The sequence below is a fragment of the Crinia signifera genome, chromosome 6 (genome assembly GCF_055691185.1).
Source record: "Crinia signifera chromosome 6, ASM5569118v1, whole genome shotgun sequence".
Taxonomy (NCBI): domain Eukaryota; kingdom Metazoa; phylum Chordata; class Amphibia; order Anura; family Myobatrachidae; genus Crinia; species Crinia signifera.
The window spans coordinates 288,506,913-288,528,917 of NC_139222.1; positions in this window are offsets into that span (position 1 = coordinate 288,506,913).

A 22,005-nucleotide genomic window follows, 5' to 3' on the forward strand; every position below is an offset into this window, starting at 1 on the left:
CTGGGGGTGTGGGAACGATGGGCCAGTGAGCATAGCACTGCACGTCGTGCAACCACTACATCGGAAACACCCTGGTTTTTGGCTGTGCAGCCACGTGGTTGATGTCTTCAACTCAGGGCTTACCATTGGTCGCATGAGCATTTGTTTTAAGTTCGGGCCCCGTCTGATGCCATCATAGGTGGTCCGTAGTTTTGCAATTTGAGGGCTCTGTCCGTTGCCACTATCGGCCAGTGTTGTCTCAGACTTTTTTGGATACTTTGGGACGTGTGGTTGTAGGTGTTGGTGAATATCAACCGTTTTTGTTCTTTGGATGTGGAAATAGACGGTTGTGCCAGGTTCCTTCTAGCCTTGGCTAGACATCCTTGGACTATGGATTTAGAATATCCCCTCTCAATGAATTTATCCGACATCTCAGTTAGTTGGACCTGTAACGTTTCTTTGTCAGTGTTGTTTCTCATGACCCTCATGAACTGTGACACTGGTAAGTTTTTCTTCAGTGCAGGTGGGTGCTGACTGGTGGCTGACAGAAGCATGTTACAGTCGGTTTCTTTCCTGAATAGACTTGTGTGTATGCGACCATCCTTAATTAGGATTTTGATGTCCAAGAAGTTGATGGACTCAGGTTCAAGTTGGTACGTGAACTGTATCGGGTGAATGCCGTCGTTGAGGGATGTCATCATCTCTTCGAACTCAGGTTGTGTACCCCTCCATAGTAGGAATATGTCATCAATGAAATGTCTGTAGAATCTGATGAGAGTGCTGAATCTTGGGAAGATGGTAGTATGTTCATAATCAATCATATAGGATCCAGCATAGGAGGGGGCCAAATTTGACCCCATGGCTGTACCCGAGGTTTGTACATAATAGGAGTCACCGTACATAAAGTGGTTGCAAGTCAATACAAGCCTAGCCAGCTCAACCAAAAAATCTGTAGGGGGGACCTTTGTGGTCCTAGTGTCCAACAAAGTTCATAGAGCTCTCAGACCATCAGTGTGAGGTATGACAGTGTAGAGCGAGTGAACGTCCATAGTCACTAGAAAAAGTGGTTCAGAGCTGATGTCGATTTGCTTAAGCTTAGCCAAAAAATCACTTGTGTCCCTTATGTAACTCTCACTAGAGTGTATTAAAGGTTGCACAAATTTGTCGGTGTATATGGCCAATGGCTGCAATAGTGAGTTTCTTGCGGAGATGATTGGTCTCCCCGGTGGTTGAGTTACAGACTTGTGGATCTTTGGGATGGTGTAGATGATGGGGCATACTGGGTGCTCAACAGTCAGGAAATCAAATGTAGGTCTGTCAATATGTCCAGCTGTCATGGCCTCAGCTAACACCTCGTCCACCCGCCTTTTAAATGTCGGAATTGGGTTTGTGATTTGTTTCTGGTATGTTTTGTCATCCACCAACTGGCGTAGGATCTCAGAATTGTAATCATCCCAATTTTGGACGACGATGGCTCCTCCCTTATCGGCCGCTCGCACTGCTACATTTGGATTGGTTTTAAGAGATTTAAGTTCGGCTCGTTCAGTCTTGGATAGGTTATCAAATCTGGGTTGGTGTTTTCCCATCCCAGTCTCAAGTTCGACCAATCTAGAGAAAGTGCGGATGCTAGGGTTGGAAGAGGTGGGGTCAAAGGTTGAGGGATTCCTAAAGTCATTAACTGGTCCGGGGTTATCCATGTCACCAAAGTGCTCACGGAGCCTGAGCTTGCGGCTAAATTTGTATATGTCAATAGCTGTGTCAAACGTGTTGTGTGGCCCCGTTGGAACAAAAGATAGTCCACGTGACAGTAATTGGGTGGTGGCTTCGTCGAGGGGTGTATCAGATAAGTTGAATACTAAGTCTGATATCGTCCTCTCCCTTGGCGCCATGTACCTTCCCTTTCTCAGGTGGGGTAGGCCCCTTTGTCTTGGGCGGACCGAGACGTTTGTGGGGTCTTGCCCTAAAAAATCACTCTGAGCTGGACGTGGGTCTGACTGTTCTGTGTCAGAGGCTGATGTGGAGGAGCCGGTTTCAAACCGCACCTGTCTTCTCTGTTGCCATCTGGATCTACTTGATCTGGTTGATCTATTTGTACCTGAGTCTCCAGTGAGCCACCTGGAAACCGTGTGGTTTCGATAATCAGCTGTTACAGTAGCCAATTTGCTACGTTTGAAAGTGATTAAATCACGCCTGTATGTGTCAACCTGTGTGACAAGTTTGTCAATATAGTTGTTAGATCTGTCACTCTTTAGCGTCACTAGGTGTGCCGTCCCAAAGTTATCAATGTCAGTCCTGACTTTTTTTAGTTCCTGTCCCACCTTTTCAACAACCAGCAGCATAAGGTCTAGGGAGCATTTATTTAGAACCCCACACCATCGGCTACAGAATGTAGGATTTGTGCGCCCGATGGTGGGGGTGTTGGCTACCCTGAAGCCACGAGGGATGAACTTTTTCCGATGATACTCGGACAAAAAATGACCATGCAGGGTCAGGTCGACCTCACGTTTCCTTAATTTCAATAAACGGTGATACAGGTCTATATATATATATATATATATATATATATATATATATATAATATATATATATATATATATATATATATATATATATATATATCGAAAGCAGGGGGGTAGTGGCCTTTTTTCTGCGCTAATATGGGGGCAGCACTTCTATAATGCCTTGCTGTTAATAAAGGCACGATGGATACAAATAGAAATGAAGAAAATAATAGGAGTGCGCCCTAAGGTCAGTTTAACACCACAGAACATATACAGTTAAAATATCTGTATTTATTACAGCAATTAGGTACATAAAAAAACAACTACAGTTTGTACATAAAATTTGATCGGTAGATCCAACAAAATGATCCCAGAACAGGAAACAACCCTACGCGTTTCGTCCGTTAGGACTTCATCAGGGGTGATCTGGATCCAATTAAATCTTATGAAATCTTATGAATCGATTGTTTTCCCGCATAAGATGATAAATGGGGGAGAGAGCCGTTAATAAACGGTCTACAAGAGTTTTAAGCTTCGATTCTTGGGCGTAGTATCACAAAGGCTCCATAGTAACCAAAGTTTTTGCACTTAGATGTTGAACGAAGATGCAGATGAACATAGGCGACAGTAAGCAATCGATATGGAGTGAATAATTTCCAGTTCAATTTTCACATAATATACTTCAGAGAGCCAAAAGCTATGTGTATTCCATACTTCCACTGGAATACACATAGCTTTTGGCTCTCTGAAGTATATTATGTAAAAATTGAACTGGAAATTATTCACTCCATATCGATTGCTTACTGTCGCCTATGTTCATCTGCATCTTCGTTCAACATCTAAGTGCAAAAACTTTGGTTACTATGGAGCCTTTGTGATACTACGCCCAAGAATCGAAGCTTAAAACTCTTGTAGACCGTTTATTAACGGCTCTTTCCCCCATTTATCATCTTATGCGGGAAAACAATCGATTCATAAGATTTAATTGGATCCAGATCACCCCTGATGAAGTCCTAACGGACGAAACGCGTAGGTTTGTTTCCTGTTCTGGGATCATTTTGTTGGATCTAACGATCAAACTTTATGTACAAACTGTAGTTGTTTTTTTATGTACCTAATTGCTGTAATAAATACAGATATTTTAACTGTATATGTTCTGTGGTGTTAAACTGACCTTAGGGCGCACTCCTATTATTTTCTTCATTTCTATATATATATATATATATATATATATATATATATATATATATATATATATATATATATATATATATATATATATATATATATGTAATTGTAAATACATTTTTTTATATATAAAGAGGGGAAACATTATGTTGTTTTATATGTATATGGATCACTAAATAGCGGACATCATATTTTCTTAGTGGAAGATAGTAAGAGGACACTAGTATATTTAGAGCATCTTATTGGTAAGGTATCTTTTTTATATAAATGATGGTAATACAAATAAAATGACTGAAAAATGGTTATATAGTTCTATAATTTCTTAGAAGCTAGGATATTACCTTAATGCATGAACAGGTGAATTCTGACAAGATTATTAGAAGGCTCACAGAGATCAAGGACAATATTGGAAAGATAATCATAAAAGTGATAGTGACAGTAACATTTTACTCATATACTTTCTTATTTTGTCATGACTTATGGGAAGTCTCTTTTCCTCTTTTGATTTTTTTTTTTAGAGAAATTTTCTATACTTTGTTATATCATATACTGGAAGGTTATAGTAGAATGTTTAGTTCAACAGACTCATTGAGGCCTCCTGGATGGATTGTACCTAATCTATGCATCCAGAAGACCTCTGTCGGGGGTCCTAAAATGGTCCCCCCCTCTTGGTGTTGGAGCAATGTGTTCTATGCCAACGATTTTCAGTCCTGAGGGGTCCTTATTATGATGATAGGCACACTATCGATGTTTTGACACACTATGGCACGATGTTTTGACACACTATGTGAAAGGATCCCCTTTGTGATGTTTCGTCGGTGCTCCAAAAACCTGACTTTTAGTTTTCTGGTCGTACGACACACATAGTGGAGATTACAGCTACAGTACATGTCAAGACATTTATAATATAGGTGGTATTGCAATTTATGAATTGTTTTATGACATAGGGCTTTTCTGTTTCAGGGACTTTGTATTCATCACATAGGTACATGTAATACATGTCTTACTATTGCATTTATAGCAACCTTTTGGCTTAGTTGGAAGCCATGTATTCATTGAATTAGGAGTCTGGTCCATATTTTTCAAAAAGCTGGGAGCCAGAAGGTTCTTGAGAGTTGTGTTTTTTTTTTTTTTTTAACTAAATAGGGGTTCGGCTGTAAGAGATTGGTTAAGAATTGGATCCTGTTTGAGGGTACTGTAGTTCTTTTTTACAATATTTTTGATCTCGAACTGAACAGCTGGGTTATATGGAGTATGGCGCACTGCACCTGAAAGATGTTGCTACACACAAATCCAATTTTTCAACAGGATTTATTGTAATACAATGTACACATAAAAGCATTTAAAGTATGGGGGGAAAAGAAAAGAAAAATACAACACTGATGCAATGCTCCTATGGAAACGTGAATTCACTCCGGTCTCAGATGTAATATAACACAATGAATGGGTATCTCACCATATGGATGCACTGCGGTGGGCTATACTTAGGATGGAACAAGTCTGCGGCACCACCGCAGTGAGCTTACGTCCAATTGCCTCCAGAGTCCAAATAAAGTGCTTTGTGCGTCTCTCCAATAAAGTGCAATCGCAGTAAAGTGTCTGGTGCCAAGGTGCTTCAATCAGAAAGTGCAGTGGCTTGTAGTCATCAGCAACACGTTTCGAAGACTTAAATGATGTCTTCTTTCTCAAGCTGGGTATAATTGCTATGAGCCCAGGAGCTGTTTTTATACCTACTTCCTGGGCTCAAACTGGCTCAGTAGCCAATCGTTGTTCCGCGATTTTCGCGGGCCGGAAGTGCCGTGCGTTCCACACGGCACTTCCTGTTTGCGTTACAAGTCGCGTCATGTCACTTCCGCTTCCGGTTTCAGTTGTTTGCGCAGTGATCTTGAATGCTCATCTTTTTTCTAGAAAGCTCCTTTAATACATGAAACATCTTAACTAGTTCTCAGGGCTACCATGATTATCCATTTACGGCCGGGACTTGCTCAGCTTTTACTCTGAGATTCCGAATTGAGGTTTTTTCGGCCATCTTTAATCAGGGCAAACTTACTGGCAAATCTTCTTTTTTATTCTCAGCCCAATTCTTTATATGGATATTTAATTCAGGGGGGACTGACATTCCTCTTACCGTCTATACTGTACTTTGTATTCCGGTAATGTCCATCCCTAAGTCCCGGGAATGCCAGCCCCCCTGATTTCATACAGAAGTATAGATGATCCATGGATATAGAAAAAGGGAGAAAAAGACAAAATATAAATAAAATTGATACATATAATGTTTAAAAAGCAGTATTTTAAAAGGCAATATTTTAAAAGAAGTAATTCATATACAATAATAAAAATTAATCTTCTAAAAACCATTTTAACTCAAAGTCTGCATTTTGACCATTAGGAGAAAGGGTATTTAAAAGAAAAATCCATTTCATTTCGTTCTGGGCCAATTTAATTTCTAAGTCTCTATTTTTCCAATTGTTTACAACTTGTTGTATACCTAGAAATCTTTTTATGGCCCCTTCCCATTTTTTATGTTTTTTTGCAAAATGTTCCGAAAGTGGATGTGTCATGAGACCTTTCCGTACATTATATACGTGCTCTGCTGACCTGAGTTTAAGGTTTCTAGTTATTTTTCCAATGTATATGAGATTACATTCACACTCTAAAAGGTATATGACATTACGTGAGTGGCAAGTTATAAATTGATTGATTTTGTGTTGGGCTCCATTAACTTTGAAGGATGTAGTTTTTCTTTCGTACGGATTTTTACTAGTAATTTTGCACATAAGGCATGATCCACTCCTATGGAATCCTTTATTCCTCTCACTGCCCCCTTGTTTATCTGGTAGGGCACTTTTGACAAGAAGATTTTTTAGGGAAGGTGCCCTTCTATATATGAACCTTGGTTTTTGGGGCAGATTGGATCATCTAGAAGAATTCGCCAGTTTTTTTTTAAAATGGTTTCTACTTGCCTATGGTGAGATCTGTATTGGGAAAAAAATGCCCATTCAGTCATTTTGGAATTAGGTTCTCCTTCAATTTTTTCTTTGGGTTTGAGTAGATCTGTTCTGTTCATATTTTCTACTTTTGTTTTGGATACTTCCAAAATTTCTTTTGTGTACCCTTTTTGTAAAAATCTTTGGTCTATTTCTGAATATTGTTCCCCCAAAACTTCTTGTTGGGTACAATTTCTCTTTAGACGCATGTATTGGCACAAGGGAATATTCTCAAGCCACCTCTGGTGATGTTCACTATTCATTTGTATATATGAATTGGAGTTGGTGGCTTTCCTGTGGGTTTTGGTCTGTATACTCCCCATTTGGACATATATTTTTAAGTCCAAAAAGACCAACTCGCTTTTACTGATATTGAAGGTTAAATTAATATTAAAATCATTTGTATTTAATATCTCACAGAACTCATTTAAAATCTCGCCCTCACCTCGCCATATAAAAAAGATATCATCTATGAACCGCCACCATGATACCAGGTCCGCCCCTGATGCCAGTCTACCGTCAACTGCACCAGCCTCCCAGAATGCCATAAAAAGATTGGCATAGCTTGGGGCGAACCTGGTACCCATGGCGGTTCCTTTTATCTGTAGATAATAACTACCATTAAAATAAAAATAGTTATTTTTTTAAATTAATAAAATAGATTCAATTAAAAAATCCTGAAGGTCTTTAGTGTATTCACTTTGGTCTAAAAAGTACTGTACCGCCTCCTGACCTTTATTACAATCTATAATAGTGTACAGTGTACGTCAGCACTAATTAAAAAACAATCCTCATCCCAAGTTACTGTTTCCAATTTCCGTAGAACATCTCCGGTATCTTTCAAGTATGACCGAGTTTTTGCAACTAGCAGTTGGAGATAGAAATCAACCAGGGCGGACAGATTTGATGTAATACTGCCTGTCCCTGTAATTATGGGTCGCCCCGGGGGTTTGGTGAGGTGTTTATGTATTTTTGGGAGTACATATATTGTTGGGGTGGAGGGGTTAGTTAAATTTATAAAATCAAATTCCTCCTTTGATAGACCTTTTTCTAAAGCTTTTGTGCTTAGGTCTTTCAGACCTTTTACCACTGTGGAAGTTGGATCATTTCTTAACTTTTTGTATGTCATGGTGTCACTTAGTTGCCTATTTCTGCAATGTAATCACCTTTGTTTAAAATCACCACTCCACCCCCTTTATCAGCAGGCTTTATAACAATTTGATCATTCTTTTTTAAAGTTTCTATTGCTTGCCATTCTTTTTTGCTTATATTTTTCTTTTTTGAGGTTTCTACCTTCCTTAGTTCTTTTGAAACTATCGAGTTAAAACAATCAATACTTCCTCCTTTTACATGTTTGGGGTAAAATTTGGACTTTCGCCTTAAAGTTGTTGTATTTTAGGTTCTTTCTTCTTCTGGACTCTGATCATCATTTGTGCCCTCTTTAGATAGAAAGAATTTTTTCAAACTTACTTTTCTCACAAATTTTTGGAGGTCCACGAATAACTCGAACTGATTAGCTTTTGCTGTTGGCGCAAACTTGAGACCCTTTTTAAGGATTTTTGTTTCTTCCTCTGTGAGAACCGTATCACTGAGGTTGAATATTTTTCCTGTCTCATTGTCTGTATTTACTGGAGCGATTGTGGATTCTGTTAATTGTTTTTTACTCTGTTTGGGACGAGGTTTCCCCCCTCTTACCTATTTTAGTTTTTCTATTGTGAACTATTCTCTCCTTGGGGGTTGGTGGTCCCTCCACAAAAAAGATCTATTAACAGGTCTGGGATTTTGCATCTGAGTTTCATTTCTTAAAACGTCAAATCTATTTCTTACTGGTAAATATTTTCTCCTGTTTTCAGATTGGTTAATTCTTTGGGGTGTTGTTATTGGATTAAGAGGTCGATTCCACCTTTGGGGTGTATGGGGTGGACCGTTTTGAACGGTCTCTTATTTTGAGTCCAAACTGGATCTCTTTCTGCCCTCTCCATTCTTCTATTTCCATTATTTCTATATCTCCAATTTTCTTGTTGGGTATTCCTCTCATTGAGATGATTATTCTGAGAGTTTTTCTTCCATTTTTTATTCTGGTTTCTGGGAGTTTTTAGTATGGGAGTAGAAATGGGCAGAGGTTCATTAATGGTCTCTCCTTTATTTTTCGTTTGTTCTAGATCCCTTTGAAATTTTTTCTTTTTTCTAACCTGTAACTCTCTGGTGTTTTTTTCTAATTTGGATATAATTTATTTTTCCCTTTTTAATACTTCTTCAGTATTTGCATGGGGTTCTAGTATTCTTTTTAGACAATCTATCTCTTTGTTAGTGTCAATAAGGTCTTTTTGTCGTTCTTTTATTATTAATTCAGTAAGGGCCTTGGAGCAACTATGAATGATTTTGTCCCATTCACCAAGAAAATCTTCCCTGGTTGATTTGAAGGATGGTGTTTTTTCCAATTTCAAACTCTTTGGGACCAAATCATTACTTATATATTGCTCCAAAGCCGTGACTTCCCACCAAAGACGATTTTCTTTTAGGAATAATTTTTCAAGATTTTTTTATATTGTGAAGGTATCACCCTCATTGGTGACGGTATTGCTACTGCCATCTATTGTAAATATATCTCTTAAGTTACCTCTATTTTCTCAAAAGGAGAACATCTTTGCTGCTCAAAAACCACAACTTGGTGTACAACAAAATGTTCCAAAGAAAGAAAGTGTTCTGGTTATAATATTTTTGATCTCGGTACTTGCACTATTATAAGTCGCAATGTACGCCAATTGAAGTTTTCTGGGAAACACTGTCTTCTATTCTGTTCTTCTCTCCAAGGAGTTGTTCCCTTTGACAATTTAGTAGTTCTATATATGCCTTTTTCACCAAATCAGGAGGATAATTCCTCTGCAGAAAGGCAGAAGTCATTTCTTCAGATTGAATCATGAAGTTTTCAGTATTAGAGCAATTTCTTCTCAGGCGGGTGAACTGTCCCTTTGGTATTGCTCTTTTCCAGGGGAGGTAGTGGTCACTTTGAAAGTGTAGGTAGGTGTTCTTCCCTACCTCTTTGTTATAGTTCTTCGTGACTATCTGGTTTTCAACGATCTCCAAGGAAATATCCAAAAATGAAATACTAGTGGGGTGAAAGTGAGGTGTGAATTTTAAATTATAATCATTGTGATTAAGGTGATCTACAAAGGATTGTGCTGAAAGTGCGTCCCCGTTCCAAATAATAAAAAGGTCATCACATACAGCCCATAGAGGACCAGGTTTGCACCGAAGTCGCTTCCCCAGATGTATTGATCCTCAAAGTGTCCCATATATAAATTGGTGTAACTTGGCACGAACCTGGTCCCCATGGCGGTACCCATGACTTGAAGATAGTGCGTATTAAGAAAAAGAAAGTAATTGTGGTGTAAAATAAAAAGAGTAGCATCCCAAAGAAAGTGTTGATGTTCCACTCTCAGGTCATTATCCCATTCTAGTCTTTCGGCTATAGCTTGAACTCCTAAATGATGGGGAATGTTCGAATATAAGGTCTGTACATCCAGAGTTAGAAAATTATAGGAATTTTTCCAGGTGAATTTTGAAATAAGTTTTAAAAAGGATGTTGTAGCTTTGATAAATTACCTGAGAGTGGACAATCGTGGTTGTAGAAAAGAATCAACATAAAAAGACAGATTGGAAGTGAGGGAGTTAATCCCTGAAATAATAGGTCTTCCCGGTGGTGTGGTGAGGGATTTGTGCACTTTGGGTAAATTATAATAAATAGGCACCACTGGGTGTTCAGGGCAAAGAAACTTACACTCCTCATTGGAGATAATTCCTTCAGTTCTCGCGTTATGTAGAAGGACTACTAATTCTAGATGGTAAAGATTAGTCAGGTTGTTTTTTAATTTCTGGTAGAAAACTTGATCTTCTAATTGCCTCAATTCTTCAGATATGTAATCATCTCGATTCTGTATAATGAGGCCTCCGCCTTTATCCGCCTCTTTAATGATGATTGAGGTATCCAAAGTCAGTTTTTTTAGGGCTTGTTTTTCTGCTGTGGTGAGATTTGTTATTTTCTTCCCTTTTTTTAGAATCACTTTGGAGGTTGGAGCATAGGTTGCCGAAATCTGTTAGGGTGGTTTTATAAAATGCTTCAATGATTGGTCCCTTACACTTTATGGGGAAGAAATCTAGATATTTGTCCACTTTATAAAAGACTGAGTCCCTGGCAGCAATAATGGGGCATCCTGGGATATTTTGGGCGTCCTTGTAAATCTTGGGAAGAGAGTACAGTACCGAGGCTATGGGGTGTTCTTGATGTAATGCCTTCGCCATATTAGATGTAATGACACCTCCAGAAGAGGCTAGTTGTAAAGTCCGTTTGAGTTCATCATTGTATTCCAGTGTGGGATTATTAGGCAACTTTGAGTATACTTCCTCATCAGACAGTTGGTGTAGTAACTCATTTCTATAGGTCTCGATGTCCTGTATCACAATCCCCCCACCTTTGTCGGTGGGGCGGATGGTGATCGTGGGGTCCTTCTCCAAGGTTTTCAAGCATTCAAATTCGCTTTTAGACAGATTGGGGGGTTTTGAAGGTGGGCGATGACCTTCCATGACTGCCAGGTGATGCAAAGTTTTATTGAAAGCCTTCAGCGATTGGTTATTGGTAATCGTATCGAAGGTAGAATGTGGGCGGAAGATATAGGCTTTTTTTTTTGAAAAATTCTATTAGGCGCAATTTATGATTGAACTTGTAAGACTCTACTTTCCATTGAAAGTCGTCAAATTTTGATGATGGTACAAAAGTAAGCCCCTTGCTTAAAACTGTAATTTCTTCTGTGGACAGTGGTCTTTTTGACAGTTTAAAGATTATTTTTTCTTGTTGTAGCGTCTTTTCTTTTTTGTGGTCCCTGAGCCACTGGCCTCCCCTTCTTGTAGGATGTCCCCGGACTCCACCCGTTGGGCCCGGGTCTTTACCCCTAAAGGGGGACTCTGCCTTGATTTGTCTTCTCTTTCACTCTGAGAAGCTCCACCACTTGAAGTGTCAGTGTCTCCCCACCTTTTTCTTTGTCTAAACTGTCTTCTCTGAACAGGACGCTGTCTGTTAGTGGAATTGCCTTGAACCCAAGGGTATACTTTCTGTTCCTGATAGTCCCTTTGCCCAGTTTCCAACTTACTGCGTTTGAATTTAATGAGATCACGTGTCCACCTGAGTGGAAAGGTTTCCAGCCAATTATGAGGTCATGTGTCCACCTAAGTGGAAAGGTTTTCCAGCCAATAATTTTTCGGGTCACTCTGTAGGGTTTTAGGGTGCTCCTGCTCAAAAGAGCTGATTTTGCTTTTTACTTCAGTGATTTCCTTAGTGGCCTCTGTAATGACCAGAAGTATGAGGTCTAGGCTGCACTTGTTCAAGATTGCAACCCAGCGCCTGCAAAAATCTTGACTATTTTCCTATGAGCCCTGACCGATGATATTCTAACAGGGTCACACCGTGCAGACGGTAATCTATTTCTCTTTTTTTTTCAGTTTTAATGGCTTAGAAAAAAGAGCTTCATTAGTTTCAGCTCCTCCTGTGGCAGCAAAATTCTTATATAGCGCAGCAGATTCCGTTACAGCGTCTGTTACAGCGTCTTATATAGCGCAGCAGATTACGTTGCGCTTTACAATTGTAGACAGTGATAAAACAAATTGGGTAAAAATTACAGACTTGGAGGTAAGAGGGCCCTGCTGCAAGCTTACAATCTATAGGGACATAGGATGGAAAAACAAGGACAGGCATCGGTAATAGCATAGCAGTCCCACCAAGTTGCAAATCCAGAAGAAAAGCTATATAATACATAAGTGCCTCAGAGGGTTATGCATGTGGAACTTAAATATGATAGGCTTGCCTGAAGAGGTGAGTTTTCAGGGAACACTTAAAAGTTTGGAGGCTAGTGGAGAGTATTATTGTGCATGGAAGGGCATTCCATAGGGTAGAAGCAGTCCAATGAAAGTCCTCTAATAGTGAATGGGGAGTTAGTGATCTGCGCAGAACAGAGACGCAGATCTTGAGCGGAGTGGTTGAGTTGGGAGATAAATTCAAATAATGCTGGTGTAGTATGGTTAATAGCTTTAATACAGTATGTGAGTAGTATGCCTCACAGAGCCTTGGTGGGAATCGAACCCCTGACCTCAGCACTAACTGTGCAGAGTTTGTATATTTGTATACTTGCGTGGGTTTCCTCCCACAATCCAAAAATATACTGGTAGGCTAATTGGCTCCCAATAAATTAACCCTAGAATGTCTGTGTGTACATGTGGTAGGGAATATACACTGACAAATATACTGGAGAAAGCACAACATCGCCACCATAGTGCAGTAAGTTCCAAACATACAGAAATGTATTCGTTTGACAGGAAACTCAGAAGCATGCACAATAAAAAGCGTTTAAAAAGCCACCAATGGTGGGTTGAAATGGAATTCACCCGGATCCAAGTACTGCATTCGGTCCCAAAGCTGGAATACTGGGAGAGTTGGGGAGAGGGTGCCGGCTCCATGCTCCTTCACAAACCAGAATGCGTCCACGGGTCACAGATGGTCCAAATAGATTGTCACCAGCCTAATGCATTTTGGACATATGTCCTTCCTCAGAGGCTTGGTGACAAGACAACTAGTTCCTCCTTTTATCCTCCTCCTCATTAATGCAGAATCCCTACAGGTGCAGATGCCGTCTCCCCAGACCCTTCCTGTTTCCGTGACCAGAAACGTGTTGCGTTCCACTATCCCAGAATTCCATGTTCACATCCGGCTTTTGGAGTGCACTGCGTTCCAGCATGTCATCATTCCTATTGGTCTTCCTCCTCAAGTGTGCATAACTTGTTCAATGGAAAGCAAACTGCGTGTCATCACTTTAAACAGAAGTCCCGGAAACACAAATGACCAATTTAAATAGAGTCCATAGCGCAACATATAAAAAGATAAAAAAGGCATCATTAAACAACAAGATATAATTTATACACATAGAAGATATAATTTATACACACAGAAAAAAAATATATAAAGCAGGGTACCAAGTAAAGTGCAGAAGTGGTTTATAAGAAATCACCATTTAACCGGTGAGGTGCCAATGTTTTTAATTTATAGAAATAATCTTTTGTCGGTGTCCCTATTTCTCTAATTGGGAGTGATTTGTTGTATTCCCAAGAAACTCCTTAAATGGCACTCACAAGATTGGTGTTTGGTTTTAAAATTTTATGAAACAGTGTGGGTTTCAAGACCTTTTCTTATGCTGTAAATATGTTCGGCCATACGGGTTTTCAATGGTCAAGTGGTTTTACCCACATAAAGACCACAATCGCATTCTAAAATATAAATTACATTTTACATTGCATGTAATAAAATATGTTATTTTATATGTAAAATTGTTAACTTTAAAATCCTTCTGTTTACTTGATCCTTTTGTTGTCCTGCACATTAAACACATTCCAGACCTGTGGAACCCTTGGCTTCTAATACTGCTTCTTTTTTCATCATTTAATTTACTTTGCACCAATCTATCTTTCAGAGAAGGTGCAGGTCTATAAATAAAATTAGGATTAGCAGGTATCACGTCTTTTAAAATGGGATCTTGTTTTAAAATATGCCAATTTCTTTTAAAAATAGATTCAACCTGTTTGGCTTGTGCATTAAAATTGGTCATAAAGGCCCCTTCGACTGTTCCGTTCTTTTTCTTATTATCAGTCTTTTCTAGCAGCAGTGTAGATCGTTCAACTAATTTGACTCTATCTTCCACAGCTTTTATCTTAATTGGGCAATAACCTTTATGTTTAAAATGACTAGCCATCTCTGTTACTTGGTCTTCATAGATTGTATCTTCTGTACAATTTCTTCGTACTCTGGTGAATTGATCATAGGGAATCCCATCCAACCATCTATTATGGTGTTGACTCGTTCTTTCTATATAACTGTTTGAGTCTGTTGGTTTTCTATGAGTCTTAGTGTTTAGTTTCCCATTTTTAATATAAATATTCAAATATTCAAAAAACACTATCTCAGTGTAGCTAATGTTAAAAACCAATTTGATGCTAAAATCATTCTCATTTAATTTTTCACAAAAATGTGTAAGTTCATCATGGGTTCCTCGCCAAACAAATAAAATATCATTAATGAATCTCTGCCACGACACCAGCCCCCCCCCCCCCCCCAGCTCATCTCCTTCCGAGACCACCTGGTACTCCCAAACTGCCATATAGAGATTAGCGTAGCTAGGGGCGAACCAGGTACCCATCGCAGTCCCAATTAATTGTAGGTAATAGGATCCATCGAAATAAAAATAGTTATTTAAAAGAATGAATCTTATGCTCAGTAGAATCGGACTCATTTAAAAAATATGAAACTGCCTGTATCCCCTTTTCATGATCGATGATGGTATATAATGTTGATACATCGGTGCTAACCAAGATACACTCACTATCCCAATTTAAAACGTTAATTTTATATAGAACGTCTTTTGTATCCCTCAAACACAATTTTGTCTTTTTGACCAGCGGTTGAAGGAGATGGTCCACATAAATTGATAGATTAGAAGTTATGCTGTTGGTGCTGGAAATAATCAGCCTACCTGGGGGTTTTGGGGGGTTTTTATGCACCTTGGGCAGGACGTAAATTGTTGGTACGGTAGCATTTTTTATATTTATAAAGTCTAATTCCCCACCCCCACCCCCTTATCAGCAGGTTTTAAAATTATTGTTTTATCGTCTTTAAGGGATTTAATAGCAGCATATTTTTTTTTCGTGAGATTTTTAGTTATATTATATTTCGTTTTCAAAAGTTTTTCTTATTCTTCACTGACAATTTTACTAAAACTGTGGATGAAGCTTGGTTTAAACTTTGGGTTCACCGGAATATCTCCTTCAATTTGTTCATTATTTCATCATCCTTATTTACAAAACAAGTTTTTACAGTGAGTTTCCTCGTATGTCAATATACAGTATAAGTCGAAGGGGTCTATCTGGCTTGTTGGAGTGAAGCTAAGAACTTTTTTGAGGATGTTTTCTTCATCCTTCGTTAAGACCCTATCACTAAGATTAAAGATTTTGGTCCCATCATCCACCAGTTTACTTTGTTCACCATCCCTTAATACCTCATTGGATTTTTTCTTTTTAATTTTCCTGTCTTTCGAGGCAAACCTTCTTGCCACAGCTCGCATTGATGTGCCATCCTGGATGAGCTGCACTACCTGAGCCACTTCTGTGGGTTCAAAGAAAAGATAATAGAAACCTGCGCCTCAGGACTGCAGCACAACTATCACCAAGGTTACCACACCAAAAATACAATACAAAGACAAAGGGCGAAGGTTGTTGCGCTGTCCCAGACCGGCAGAAAAGTGGAAGGTGGGTTAATTTCAAACCACTTCTCGAACAGTCACTCTAGGTCCTGGTGTTTGGATCCAAGATATATGGCAATGAGAAATTGGTCAGAAAGGTTATAACAGGAAAAAACCATACACAGTACCCAAACTGTGTTACTGACCTGTCTCTCCTGCCCTATTTGCATATAATGGTATCTTTAAGGTCCACAGCTGTTACCCACGCTCTCAAATAAATAGGGCTTACCTTTAGTATATGCCCTATATGCGTATATAGGTATCTTTGATCCTCGATCCTAGGTTTTCTAAGACCAATTTGAATGCTCCAAAGATCCACAGGTACAAAAAGGGTTTATTTCAACATCACCGCAATCCAGACAAAAATTCAGCATCGAGTACAGCAATAAAAGAATTAAAAATAATGTCTCAAGGGATATGCCTATCTCCACCACCTCAACTCACCCGGGTACCAGAGACTAAGGTGGGGCTGCCATTCGGATGGAAAACTGGACAAAAATGGTGTTTTAGAACCTCCTTACCAACGCATTTCGGGCCATAAAAGGGCCCTTTTTCAAGGTATGGAGGTAACCTTTACAGATAGGGTTTATATACCCTGAGACATTAACCAGTTTAAGGGAAATGTAAAAAGTTGGGGCTGTATTGGAATCCGCGCCCTAGACAATTAATGATACATACATTAAAATTCACATAAAAATCTATAAAATGTATAGCATGTGCATTAATATGATACATCCATCTGGACAATATATATAATTCGACATTGTAAATAATACTGCATATTATACATGGGTTAGGAACATATTAGGTGTCCAGTCCATATTTATTCCATTTCTGGATTATATATTTAGTAGAGACGCCACCCGGAGCTCCGTATCAGTAGCGTGATGTGTCTTCCAGGTTGGAGTCCAGAAGTCTATGCAGATGTAATATCCAGTCTTTGTTGACCCGCACAGGTTTCCTAGTGGTCATTTTGATATTGCTGGAATGCAAATGTCATCCCGCAGTGGAACGCATCCAGGAAATGATCTTAAACAGATGTATCTAGCACTCATATTATTTTCATACAACGTGGGTCCATGATATAAAAATAAAGAATAAAAACATGCCGTTAATTATACAATAATGCACCACCTTTACACTAGAGGGGGTTATAACAGTAAACAATTACACTCAAAGGAAACATATCAACTCAAAGTCCCCATTGATGCCTCTAGGTTCCAAGGTTTTTAAATCATATATAGTCCACATTTCACTTTGAGAGCGTCTTAACTCTGTCATTCACTCTCCAGTGTGGTTTCACAATTTTAATACCACAAAAGGACGTAAGCTGTGAAATATCACAATTATGTACCTTTTTAAAATGATCAGAGTTGTTATGGGATTCTAATCCCTTTTTAACGTTTCTTATGTGCTCTGCTAAACGTACTTTGAGCATTCGTTTTGTTTTACCTACATATTGTTTGGTGCAATTACATTCTAGAAGATAAATGCACTGTTTGCTATTACACGTAATAAAGTCTTCTATGTTAAAGACTTTGCCAGTAACCGTGGACCTATACTGGCTTACTACCGCGGTGGCACTCCTGCATGCTCGACACATACTTCAGGTACCACAGCGGTAAAAACCTTTGGATTTTATGTGCGAAAAAGAAGTGGGAACATTGATGGCACTGTTAACTAAGGAATCCTTAATTCTTAGCCCTCTTATAAATAAATCTGGGCTTGGACTCTACATATTTGTCTAGTAATGGATCATTCTGAAGGATGGGCCAATGCTTACTAATAACAGCTTCCAGTTGTTTGTATTGGCTGTTATATTGAGTGATAAATGTCACTTCTGTGTGGTTGTCCTTAGGTTCTAAAGATAGACCTGGGGGAGTCTCTCCAGTGATAAGGTGTCTACCTTTTTCCTTAGCCTTCATGATTCTTTGTGAATTGTAGCCCTTGCTACGAAATTTGTTTTCCAACATAGTAGCTTGTTCATCATATAGAGTAGGGTTGGTACAGTTACGGCCAATACGTTGGAACTGGCTGTTGGGGACACTATTCAGCCAGTTGGCATGGTAGTTACTGTCCGCCCCTATAAAAGCATTGCAGTCATTTTCCTTAATGAAGTTCCTGGATTGCAAATGTCCATTTTTTACATAAAAGGTAACATCTAAAAAGTCCACCTGTACTGAGCTTTTATTAAAGGTTAATTTAATGTTGGAATCATTGCAGTTGAGGTGCTCACAAAATCTCTCTAAAGCCGACTCATCACCCCTCCACACAAAAATGACATCGTCAATATACCTGTGCCATAGTACCAGGCTGGCACCATGTGGGTGTCCGTCCCACACAGAAAGTTCTTCCCACAATGCCATAAAAATATTGGCATAGCTTGGTGCCAGCCTGGTACCCATGGCTGTCCCCATAAGTTGCAGGTAGAAACATCCATCATACCAGAAAAAGTTGTTTCTAAGAATCAATGAGATACCTTCTAGGATAAAGTTATTTTTGTCGGTTGACATCTCCTCTCTATCCAAGAAGAAAGCAACTGCCTTAAGACCCAGCTCATGGTCAATAATTGTATAAAGCGATGTTACGTCTGATGTTACTAACACGTAGTTAGGCTGCCAGATTATGTTTTTCATCATATCTAAGGTGGCTATAGTGTCCTTCAGGTATGCTTTACTTTTCTGGGCTATTGGTTGAAGGAGATTATCCAAATAGTGGGACAAATTTGCTAATATGGAGTTTGTGCCTGCAACTATTGGTCGACCAGGTGGACATTCCTGGTTTTTATGTACTTTAGGCAAAACATACAACACAGGGATCGATGGTTGATCGATTCTGATGTAATCTCTTACAGTATCGCTTATGACTCGTATGCCAGTATACAGATTTAAAAAGGTTTCCGGTTTTTGGTCTATCGTGGCGGATGGGTTCCCCCTAAGTTTTATATAGGTACGGGTGTCCGCAAGTTGTCGTATGATTTTGCTATTATAGTCGTCTGTATTTAACACGACTATACTACCCCCCTTATCAGCGGGTTTAACCACTATATCTTTATTCTCTCTTAATGACTTAATAGCTTCCCTTTCTTTTTTGGTCAGGTTAGCAGTTTTATTTGGTTTGAAATTGATTTTTTCCAAATCATCTTTTACCAACTGTTCAAAGGTCTCTACAAAACATCCCTTTTTATGTTTCGGAAAGAAAGATGACCTCTTCTTGAACACTGAGAATTCCTCTGTTATGGGAGTAGGGGGGTCAGTCTGGTCCTTTTCCTCAAAGAAACGTTTTAATGTTAATTTGCGTAAAAATTTCTGTAAATCTATATATACATCAAAGTAATTTATACGGCTAGAGGGAGCAAATTTAAGACCTCTTTCTAAAACACTTGTTTCTTCCTCTGTTAGAGTGTATCTACTTAGGTTAAATATTTTTTGTTTTTACCTGTGTTTTTAATCTGGGTCTCTGAAGTTAATTCTTCCCTCTTTTTAGCTTTCTTTGCTTCCCTGTTTAGTTTGGCAATTTCAGATTTTCCTGCACCCCTTTTAATTTTGGGACGAGGGGGAATGACTAATTCCTTATCGGATGGTGGTTGCCTTGCCCTAAAAAATGTTTATCTCCTCGGTTTGAGAGATTTTCAAATCTATTAGTTGAGCGCCATCTTGAGTTTACCCTTTCTGATTCAGAATCATGTGTCTGCCGTCTGGCAGGTGGTATGTAGGGACCTCTATTGTTATGATGCCATTCATCCCTAGAATGATTGGTATGGTCATGAGGTCTTGCCATATCCTCACGGTAGAGAGGTTTCGGTTTATTAAAGTAGGATTTTCTTGGTTTAAATGGAGGTCTATTTTTATTCAATTTGGTGTGTCCCCCTTCTGAATAATATCTTGTTTTGGTTTTAAAGATTTAGTTTGTGGTTTATGTTGTAAACCATTCTTACAGTCCTCCACATCTCTCCAATATTTGTTTCTTTTTTTATTTCTCAGATCTTTTTCATTTTTTCTACCCTCCTTTTAATTCTTTCCTCATGTTCCTTACATTTTTTTGATTGGCTATAGAGATCTACTAGGTTTTTGTACATGGTGATGTCATCCTCATTTTTCTTTAGTTCCTTACTTTTAAATTTAATAAAAAGTTCCATCAGTTGTTTGGAACAAGAATCGATCGTTTTGATCCATTAATTTTTAAATTCTTCAGATTCTGTCTCAAATGAGGGAGTTTTTTCCATATGTAGCCCTCTTGGGATGATATTATCCTTACAATATTTTTCAAGAGATGTTATTTCCCACCATAGCCTTCCCTCTTTGAGTAAGGCCTTCTCTAATTTGTGCATTGCTCCATCTAGGCTCTCATCCAGGACATCGCCTGGGTCTTGTTGACCAAAAATATCCTTGACTAGGATATTTCTGTGGGCTGTATGGGCAAACATTGTGAGGCTGCAAATTTCTACCAATTGGTAAAGAACTGGTACAAAGAAAAGATAATAGAAACCTGCGCCTCAGGACTGCAGCACAACTATCACCAAGGTTACCACACCAAAAATACAATACAAAGACAAAGGGTGAAGGTTGTTGCGCTGTCCCAGACTGGCAGAAAAGCGGAAGGTGGGTTAATTTTAAACCACTTCTCGAACGGTCACTCTAGGTCCTGGTGTTTGGCTCCAGATATACGGCAATGAGAGATTGGTCAGAAAGGTTATAACAGGAAAAAACCATACACAGTACCCAAACTGTGTTACTGACCTGTCTCTCCTGCCCTATTTGCATATAATGGTATCTTTAAGGTCCACAGCTGTTTCCCACGCTCTCAAATAAATAGGGCTTACTTTTAGTATATGCCCTATATGCGTATATAGGTATCTTTGATCCTCGATCCTAGGTTTTCTAAGACCAATATGAATGCTCCAAAGATCCACAGGTACAAAAAGGGTTTATTTCAACATCACAGCAATCCAGACAAAAATTCAGCATCGAGTACAGCAATAATAAAATAAAAAATAAATTCTCAAGAGATATGCCTATCTCCACCACCTCAACTCACCCGGGTACCAGAGACTAAGGTTGGGCTGCCATTCGGATGGAAAACTGGCAACAAGGGTCCCTGGGCACAAAATGGTGTTTAAAACCTCCTCACCAACACGTTTCGGGCCATAAAAGGGCCCTTTTTCAAGGTATGGAGATAACCTTTACAGATACGGTTTATATACCCTGAGACATTAACCAGTTTAAGGGAAATGTAAAAAGTTGGGGCTGGATTGGAATCCGCGCCCTAGACAATTAATGATACATACATTAAAATTCACATAAAAATCTATAAAATGTATAGCATGTGCATTCATATGATACATCCATCTGTACAATATATATATATCGACATTGTAAATAATACCGCATATTATAAACGGGTTAGGAACATATTAGGTGTCCAGTCCATATTTATTCCATTTCTGGGTTATATATTTAGTAGAGACACCGCCCGGAGCTCCGTATCAGTAGCGTGATGTGTCTTCCGGGTTGGAGTCTGAAAATCCATGCAGATGTAATATCCGGTCTTTGTTGAACCGCACAGGTTTCCTCTGTGTGAAACGCAAAACGGAGGACAGCTAGTGGGCGACGTCATTTTGATATTGCTGGAACGCAAATGTTGTCCTGCAGTGGAACGCATCCAGGAAATGATCTTAAACAGATGTATCCCGCACTCATAATATTTTCATACAACGTAGGTCCATGATATAAAAATAAAGAATAAAAACATGCCGTTAATTTATACAATAATGCACCAGCTTTACACTAGAGCGGGTTATAACAGTAAACAATTACACTCAAAGGAAACATTTCAACTCAAAGTCCCCATTGATGCCTCTAGGTTCCAAGGTTTTTAAATCATATATAGTCCGCATTTCAGTGTGAGAGAGTCTTAACTCTGTCATTCACTCTCCAGTGCGGTTTAACAATTTTAATACCACAAAAGGACGTAAGCTGTGAAATATCACAATTATGTACTTTTTTTAAATGA